The following is a 9,940-nucleotide window of genomic DNA, read 5'->3' as shown; positions in this document are numbered from 1 at the left end:
CCCATGCCCTATAACAACCAAAAAAAACCAAAAAACAAAAAAAAAAAACAGGGACCAGCAGTTAGCGGAATGGCTGTCGCTGGACTCCCATGTAGTCGACCGCGGTTTGAGTCCTGGACCCAGTGGCTTAAAACTCACACTAGACGCATGTGCGTGCGTTCCCAAGATCCCGAGAGGAGAACGAAGGAGAAGGGATTGTGGCGTGGCCATCCCCTTGGGGGGTGATTTCTTGCTTTCTGTCTCTCTCTGTCTGGCGAGCACCCTATAGCAAAAAATCTCTCAAAAAAAAAAAAAAAAAAAAAAAAAAAAAAAACCAGAGCCAGGGATGGTGCAGCACTAGCAGAGCAGAGCCCATAAGGAAAGGTACTGGGGCCTCCCTGAGCATGCAGGGCGCACACGTGTACACATGATCAGGGCCAGCAGAGACTGGAGGTAGCTCATGCTATGAAGATCCTCTTGAAGGTTCTCTCACTCTCTGAAGGAATAAATAGATTCTTTTTAAAAAGCCATAGAAAAAACAAGCCTGTGGTTTTCCTTTTATTAGACTCAACCAACAAAATACTCTGTAAAATTACTATAAACATTTCCAAAGTGTCCTCTCAGTTTTTATAGCATTTCTCACCAAATGCTATAACAAATAATTTGTGAAGAAACCAGCACCATTCTGTGTGGCACAGCTCTGTACCTAGAGGTATGCTGAAAATGCTCAACAGCCAGCTCTCGAAGAGGAAACCTGCAGATGTACAACATTTGCCAATTTCCATGGTGTAAATACTCACATCAAGATCAGTTTGAACTACTGAGGAAACGTCACTGAACACAAAAGTGAAAAGAGATGTGCACATCTTCAGCAAATTGTTAAGAACCAGGTCCAGCAACCCACTGTCAACCTCATTAGATTTAAAAAAAAATTTTTATTTTAAGGTTTTTGCTATAAGGCCCATGGGCACTCACCAGAGAGAGAGAGGCAGTGAGAGGGAAAGTGAGAAATCACTCCTCCAGGGAACGGCTGCACTGCAGTCTCTTCTCCATTCTCCTCCTGGGATCTTGGGGCACACATGCTCAGTGAGCTTTTCAAGCCACTGGGTCCAGGACTGAAACCACAGTCAGCCATGTGGGAGTTCAGTGCCTTAACCACCATGCTACCAGCTGGCCCTTAAATATTTTTTGAGAGTTGTTTTATTTATTTATTTATTTATTTATTTATTTATTTATTTATTTATTTATTTATTTATTTATTTTGCTTTATGGTGTGTGTACTCACCAAAGAGACAAACAGACAGAAAACAAGAAATTACTCCCTTCACCCCCCAAGAGGGATGGCCATGCCACAATCCCTTCCCCTCCATTCTCCTCCTGGGATATTGGACATGTGTACACACAAGCCCAGTGTGAATTTCAAGTCTCTGGGATCCGGGACTCAAACCACAATCAACCACGTGGGAGTCCTGTACCTTAACCACTATACCACCTGCTGGCCCTAAATCTTTTTAATACCCCCTGCCTTTCTGCTGTTCATTTACTTATTCATTTATTTGAGACAGAGTCAGAAGAAAGAAAGACAAGCACACTCACACCATGATCCTCCCTGGTCCCAGCCAGACTGGATCACTGCCCGTCAACATGGGACCTTCCCCATCTGGGTGCGATTGTGTTGCCCCTATGCCACCCACTGGCTCTAAAAGAATCCTAAACTCCAGTACCCAGGAACTGTGAAATAATTCCTCAACATAGCTTTATGGTGTATGACTCTTTAGCTGAGCCAATCGGAGCTTATTGGTAAAAAGATACAAAAAGGGGTTTGATCCCACATCTGTTTTTCGGCATTTGACATATGTGTGCTCTTAATCACAAAGGATAACCAGAGTGGTATGAGAGCCTCGATATTGTGCCAGAAACCCTTCACCACTACAGAATTAAATAATTTCTGGCACAGGCCTTCCTTAGGCTTGCAATATGAAATTTATCTTTCAGTGAAAATGCAAACAATATTAAATAATCAGCTAGAAACTGAAATCATAGGAATTTGCTCTCATTTGCTTTCTCTACAATGCCTTTATTTTATAACTTCTTAGTACAAATATAAAAATCAGTCTGTTTCTCTGTGCTCTGCAGTATTAACTGGGTGAAAATGAAGTCACTGAAATCTACAATTCTGTTTCTACTGACTCTTCGCGTTTTTTTATATTTATTTAATTTTATTTATCATCATTATTATTATTTAGATAATTTATTAGTAAAAGCAAAAGTGCATTCCTGAGAGGTAGGAGCAGGCCTGAGTGGATAGAGAAAGACTCAAAGGCCTTATTATTATTTTTTTTAATTTGCTACAGATCATGCTTGCTTATCAGAAAGAAACAGGAAAGAGAAACAGAAAGAGAGAGAGAGAGATAAGAAAAGTGAGAAAGCAAGGCTCCAGGTCCAGGATTTGAACCATGATCAGCCATGTGAGTGTCCAATGCCTTAACAACCATGCTACCTACTGGCCCCAACTCTTCTTTAAAATATATGCGAGTCCTGGGTCTAGCAGTTAGCGTAATGGCTATGTCGCTGGACTTCCATGTAGTCGACCGTGGTTCGCGTCCCAGACCCAGTGACTTAAAACTCATGCTGGGTGCGTGTGTGTGTGTGCCCAAGATCCCGAGAGGAGAATAGAGGAGAAGGGATTGCGGCGTGGCCATCCCCCATGGGGGGGGGGGGATTTCTCACTTTTGTCTCTCTGTCCGTCTGGCGAGTGCACGCGCTCTATAGCAAAAACCTCTATAAAAAAAAATCCTCTTTAAAAAAAAGGACTCACACATATGCGAGTCCTTTCAGTCAACACTGGGTTATAAAGTCCCGGGGGGTGGTTTATTTTATCTCAAATGAATAAATAAACATATCAGAGCAAAGAAAGGCAACAATAATGATGAAAATACAACATCATCAGGCCAGCTTATGGAATGACAGTTAAGGCAGCTGGATCCCACATGGCTGACCATGCGGTTGGAGTCCTGGACCCAGTGGATTGAAAAACACACCCAGCGTGCATGTACACATGCCCAAAATTTTGAGAGGAGAATGGAAAAGAAGGGATTGCACATGGTCATCCCCCCTTGGGAGGTGATTTCTCACTTTCCTGCTCTCTCTCTAGCCAGCACATGCACCCTGTAACAAACTAAAAAAAGATAAAAGAAAAAAATGACATAATTTCTTTTTCAAGTTCCCCTTGAATGTAAGGAACACTGGCATGTTTATTTATTTGTTTATTTCAGACGCAGATGTGATCGTCCTGCCTCAAATGCCCAGCTGGCACCACAGGCACACACCAGCCTATGTGGCTCTTTTTTAGATAGGATCTTGCTGTGTTCCCACATGCCTGCTCACCCGCAGACCTTCTCAGTAGGTTTTAAGTCATTTCTGGTGCTAGATCATGACAGTAAGACTAAAATAAAGACAGAGAAAAAAACACCCGTGTGTGGGAAAGAAAGATTTATATATACCCTGCAAAGATAGAAGAGCGTGCAGGTGGGACAAATCAGTGAGTTATTATAGTTGTATCCGTTTCTGGGACAGTCAGAGTACAGAAGGCTTGGTCAATGAAGCAGAGAATTATGAGAAGCATGAATTGTGATTTGGAGCCCCTTTCTTCTCCTTAATTAAATACCTGAATTCCTTTCCAGTCCTATGTGATGACTAGATGGTACTTCTTTGAGTCTGACTCCAGCAGAATCGAGCTGAGCTTCACATTGCAGTGAACCCATGTGATAGAGCCCCTCCAATAAAACACCTGAAAGATGGTTTCTGTCTTCTATCCAGCACTCTCGTTTGAAGTAGGGAAATCTTGAATTCTTACCTCCTTGAGTATTGGTTCAGGGCCAGCCTGTTGGAGAGTCATGTCCCTAGTATTCTCTCTGTCCAGTCTAATTCTAGTATATTTACAGGATTGCTCTCTCTGTCCTAGACATTCCAGTAAATCAGGGTACTTAGAATATTCCTACTGACACCACAGAGGAGCTAGCAACAACCACCATGTAGTGTCAAATTGTGGTTGGTCTGGGAGTGAGTGAATCTCCTAGGCCCAGGTTCCCAGGTCATTACAGGATTTTTTTTTTTTTTTTTTTTTTTGATACAAGATCTCATTCTGTTGGCCAAGCTGGACTTGAACTTGCAACCCTCCTGTCTCAGTCCCCTGAGTAGCTGGAATTATAGGCATATGCATTATGGCAGAATTTTTCCTATGTGTCGCAACAATCGAAACAATAGTATAATTTGGCTGTGTTGTCCAGTTTTGATCACTCACACTGAGAGGAAACCAGAGCTAGTTAGAAATAAGCAGCACGTAATCTAAAAAATGAGATGTTGGCATGTGTTATTTAAGTTCTTTGGAATATGAGTGAGCTAAATGTCCTGACAATCATTTTTTTTAATTTTTAAAAATTATTTTTATTTCATTGTATTTATTATTATCTTTTTTCTTTTTTTTAAAGAAGTTTTTGCTATAGGGCGCATGCACTCGCCATACAGACAGAGAGAGACAGAGACAGAAAGCGAGAAATCCCCAGGGGGGGATGGCCACGCCACAATCCCTTCTCCTCCATTCTCCTCTCGGGATCTTGGGCACGCACGCACACACACCCAGCATGAGTTTAAGCCACTGGGTCCAGGACGCGAACCACGGTCAACTACATGGGAGTCCAGCGACATAGCCATTATGCTAACTGCTGGTCCCTATTATTATCATTTTTAAAATTTGATCAGAGAGAGACAGACACAGAGAGAGAGAGAAAGTGAGAAAGCGAGTTGCCAGATCCAGGATTTGAACCATGGTTTGCCATGTGAAAGTGCAGCATCTTAATCACCACACTACCTGCCAGCCCCCTGACAATCTATTTTTAACAAAATAATGAGTTTGCGTAGTAAAGACTTGTCTTTAAGTAATACAATGATATGGTTGCATTTGACTTGAATAGGAAGATAGATTTTATCCTGATGATAACTCCCTCCCAGCTTTGACCTGCTCTTAATCTTCAGATGAGTAAGTGACACTGAGCATTACCCAAGCAGGGTTACCATCCTTCGTATCTCTCTTGTAACCAGAGGTGGTTTGTGTGCATGAGACGAAAGTGAAGCAAGTATAACAACACCTTTGTTTTACACTAGCAAGCCAGAGCTTTCTGTGGGAAGGGATTGCAGCAGGCTGGTTCTGCACCTTGCAGGCACACTGGGCTCTCACACTAGCTGGATTATCTCTCAGGCACTGTGGCTTAAAATGAGGTCATGGGGTTGCTGTTCCCATGTTAAAGACGTATGTTTCATGCAGTGAGTGCAGAGGGGAGGTTTTCCTGGAGTGAGCCTCTATGTAGCGATCATCCTTCCAGTTGACGGGGAAGTGACTGCGTTTGTGTTATCCGTATTACCCTCCCCTTTGCAGAGCACATGTGATATTGTAATGTGACATTCACATGATTTATTCCTGCAGTTCTCAGATAATCGCTGGAAAATAGGACTCTATCTCTTTTATGGTTAAGGAAATTACTCCAAACTACAGGGCAGCAGGACAGCATAATAAGATCCTTTTGTTTATTCTTCGTCCTAGGATGTTTCCCTGGAGCGGCCTGAGGTAACACCTGCCCCCTCAGAGCAGGCACTTCTCTGGGCTGCTGCGACAGAGTCTTGCCGATTTGATATAACAACAGCAAGGCTCTCTGTGAATGGCAAAGTCGCTGAAGGGCAAGGGCGAAAGTTGGACAGAAATCAATAGAAACATAATAGTATGAATCATTTTTAAAGAAGACTAACCAAAACTCTTTTTTTTTTTTCCTTTTTAATACTATCAATAGACTGGGGCTTGCTGGTTAAGGCAGTGGACTCCCACATGGCTGATCATGGTTCAAGTCTCAGATACGGCGCCTTGAAACTCAAGCACATGTGCATGCATGTCCAAAATCTCAAGAGGAGAATGAAGGAGAAGGGATTGTAGCATGGCCGTTCCCCCTAGGGGGTGATTTCTCACTTTCCTTCTCTCGCTCTGTCTCTCTCTGTCTCATTCCAGTGAGCTCATATGCACTATGGCAAAAACCTAAAAAATTTAAAGATTAAAAAAAGAAATCAGGGACCAGCAGATGGCGCAATGGTTATGTCACTGGACTCCCACATAGTGGACTGCGGTTGGAGTCCTGGACTCAGCAGCTTAAAACTCAGGTGGGCACATGTGCATGCGTGCCCAAGATTCTGGGAGGAGGGTGGAGGAGAAGTGATTGCAGTGTGTCCAAACCCCCTGGGAGTGATTTCTCTCTCTCTGTCTGTCTCTGTCTCTTTGGAGAGTACATGCGCCCTATAGCAAAAATCTCTTTCTAGCAGCAAAAGAAAAAGTAATCAATAGACTTTATTTTTTAACAGTTTTTAAAAATATAAATATTTTATGTATCTTTATTTTAATTTGACCAAAGGGGGACAGAGTGAGAGAGAGAAGGAAAGTAAGAAAGCAAGCCACCAGGTCTGGGACTCGAACTAAGGTCAGCCATGTGGGAATCTAGCACCCTTAACCACCACACCACCTGCCAGCCCCAATAGACTTTATTTTTCACAACAGTTTTATATCCCCAGCAAAAGCAAGCAGAAAGTACAGAGAGTTCCCATATAACCACTCCCATCACCATTCACATAGAACCTGTATCCACATCCCAAACCACTAGTACATTTGTCGCAATAGTTGACACATCATTGTCCAAAGTCCATACATCAGGGCTCATGCTCTCTAGGGCATATAAGTGCTGGCGGGAGAGAAAGACAGAGACAGAAAGAGAGAGAGAGAGAAAGCACCCTCATGGGGAATGGTCACACCACAATCGCTTCTCCATCTTTCTCAGATGTATGCACATGCAGCTGACATGTTTTTCAAACCACTGGGCTCAGGATTCAGATCACATGGTCAGCCCTGTGGGATCCAGCTGCCTTAACCACTGGGCCATGGGCTGACCCAATCAGGGTTTACTCTTTTTCTTTTTTTTTTTTTTAGAGGTTTTCTCTATAGCGCGCGTGTGCTCGCCAGACAGACAGAGACAGAGAGATAGAAAGCGAGAAATCATCCCCCAGGGGGGATGGCCACGCCTCAATCCCTTCTCCTCCATTCTCCACTTGGGGTCTTGGGCACGCACGCCCACGCGCCTGGCATGAGTTTAAGCCACCGGGTCTGGGACTTGAACCATGGTCAACTACGTTGGAGTCCAGCGACAGAGTCATTACGCTAACTGCTGGTCCCAGGGTTTACTCTTGATGTTGTACATTCTATGGGGTTTGACAAATGATACTTTCCATCCTGAAAGTATCACACAAAATAGTTTTACTGCCTGGACCAGCAGATGGAGTGATGGTTAAGGCACTGGATCCCACGTGGCCCACTCCACAGTTTGAAACCTAGGCCCAGTGGCTTGAAAAACATGCCAGGCGTGTATGTGCATATGACCAAAATCCCAAGAGGAGAATGGAGAAGGGATTATGCCATGGCCATCCTCCCAGGGGGGACGATTTCTTACTTACCTTCTCTCTCTGTTTCTTTCTGGCAAGTATATGTACCCTATGGAAAAAATCTTTAAAAAATATATACATATATGTATATGTACGTGTGTGTGTATATATATATATATATATACACACACACACATATAAAATGTGAAAAATATATATGTGTATATGTGTGTGTGTATCTTTCACTGCCATTAAACTTTCCTGAGCTCCACCCATTCATCCCTCCTTCCCCCACCAACCCCTGGCAACCACTGATTTTTTTTTTTTAAGAATTATTTATGTAACTTTATTCATTCACTTATTTTAATTTGACCAGAGAGTCACACAGAGAAAACTGTGGGAAAGTGAAAAAGCAAGCCACCAGGTGCAGGACTCAAACTGCAGTCGGCCATGTGGGAGTATTCAGTACCTTACCCACCACGCCACCTGCTGGTCCCAACCACTGATGTCTTAGTGTCTCCATAGTTTTGTCTTTTCCAGGATATCATACGGTTGGAATGACACAGTATTTAACCTTTTCAGATTGACTTCTTTTACTTAGTAATACACTAGGATGTCAGAAAAGTCATGCATACTTTTCTGTTTTTCTATGCAAAAAAATGTATTATGACTTTTCCAATGACCCAATATATTTGACTAAGGAATTTCTCTTTATTGGGCAGAAGTTTCCCTTGGAAAGTTAATCATTCTTTTTTATCTTCCTTTTCCTAAGCCATGGTCCATAACTGGTAAGCTAAAATCAATATATAAATCTTCAAGATCCTCTGTATCATGATCAAATGGTAGAAGAGAAGGGTGAGAGCAGTATCAGCTAGGACTTCAGAGCGGACCTGAACTAAATTTTACAGGTTCTAAAAGAGCCGCCTAGATTCAGGTCCTTGGTGGTACCAGTAGGTGGTGTGGTGGTTAAGGACACTGGACTCACACATGGCCAACCACAGTTTGAGTCCTAGACCTGGTGGCTTGCTTTCTCACTTTCCCTCCCACTCTTTCTCTCTCTCTGATTCTGTCCCTCTCTGGTCAAATTAAAATAAATAAGTAAATAAATAAATAAATAAAGTTAAATAAAATAATTCTTTTTTTAAAAAAAGATTCAGGCCCTTGATTTTTATTGAGGAAATCACTTTATGATTAGACTCACACAGACAAAATACACACACACACACACACACACACACACACACACAGACTGGTTTATAAACTAGCATGTAGATTTATTTTTACAAGTGGTGACTTTTTTTTTTTTTAAGAGAGAGATAGATCTTTGCTGTAGGGCATGTCTGCTCACTGGAGAGACAGAGAGACAGAAAGAGAGAAATCACTCAAATCACTCCCCAGGGAGGATGGCCAAGCCACATTCTTCTCCATTCTCCCCTAGGGGTCTTGGGCGCACACACGCGCGTGCATGCACGTACACACACACACACACACACACACACACACACACACAGCATCAGTTTTAAGCCACCAAGTCTAGGACTCAGACCACAGTCAATTGCATAGGAGTCCACCAATGTAAGCATTGTGCCATCTGCTGGCCCCATTACCATCAGTGACTTTTTTTTTTTTTTTGAGAGTTTTGTTTTTGTTTTTAAAGAGGTTTTGCTATAGGGCATGTGTGCTCACCAGAGAGACAAAAAATGAGAAATTACCTCCCAGAGGTGATGGCCACACCACATTCCCTTCTCCTCCATTCTCCTATCGGGATCTTGGGCACGCACGCACACACGCCCGGCATGAGTTTAAGCCACTGGGTCCAGGACTCGAACCATGGTTGACTACATGAGAGTCCAGAGACATAGCCATTACACCAACTGCTGGTCCCAGAGAGGTTTTTGCTATAGGGCACATGTGCTTGCCAGAAAGACAGAGAGAGACAGAGACACAGAAAGCGAGAAATCATCCCCTGGGGGAATGGCCACGCCACAATCCCTTCTCCTCCATTCTCCTCTCGGGATCTTGGGCACGCACATACACGTGCACGGCCTGAGTTTAAGCCAATGGGTCCGGGACTTGAACCACACGGTTGACTACATGGGAGCCCAGCAACATAGCCATTACTCCAACTGCTGGTCCTCAATCGGTGACTTTTACACACTGTATTCCCTCTCTGCTAGTAGTTCTGATCAGAAACAAACAAAAAGTCAGGTGACAAGTATATGCCTTGAGCACCTGTGAAGACAGTGGGAGGGAGGAAGGAAGCAGTCAGGGAGGCAGAAGGAAGGGAGGGAGGAAAAACAGAAGAAGAGACGCAGAGAGAGGGACATGGAAAAGAAGGAAATGAACGAAGGAAGGAAGGAAAGATAGGAAGACAGAAAGGAAGGAAGGAAGGAGGGAGGGAGGGAGGGAAGGGAAGAGCTAGGCACGGATGAAGGGAGTCCCAGGAAGTTGTAGTGACTCCCCGCTCCCTCCGGGGGCACTCCCACTTTTG

At 43.4% G+C, this 9,940-nt stretch overlaps 1 protein-coding gene across 1 annotated transcript in view; it reads left to right on the top strand.

The window, feature by feature from the left end:
• Positions 1-9,940, top strand: part of DLGAP1 (DLG associated protein 1) — an 891,374-nt gene that overhangs the window by 807,382 nt on the left and 74,052 nt on the right.

Source organism: Tupaia chinensis, unplaced genomic scaffold (genome assembly GCF_000334495.1).
Source record: "Tupaia chinensis unplaced genomic scaffold, TupChi_1.0 Scaffold000180_1, whole genome shotgun sequence".
Lineage (NCBI taxonomy): Eukaryota > Metazoa > Chordata > Mammalia > Scandentia > Tupaiidae > Tupaia > Tupaia belangeri.
This window is presented reverse-complemented; position numbering and strand designations above follow the sequence as displayed.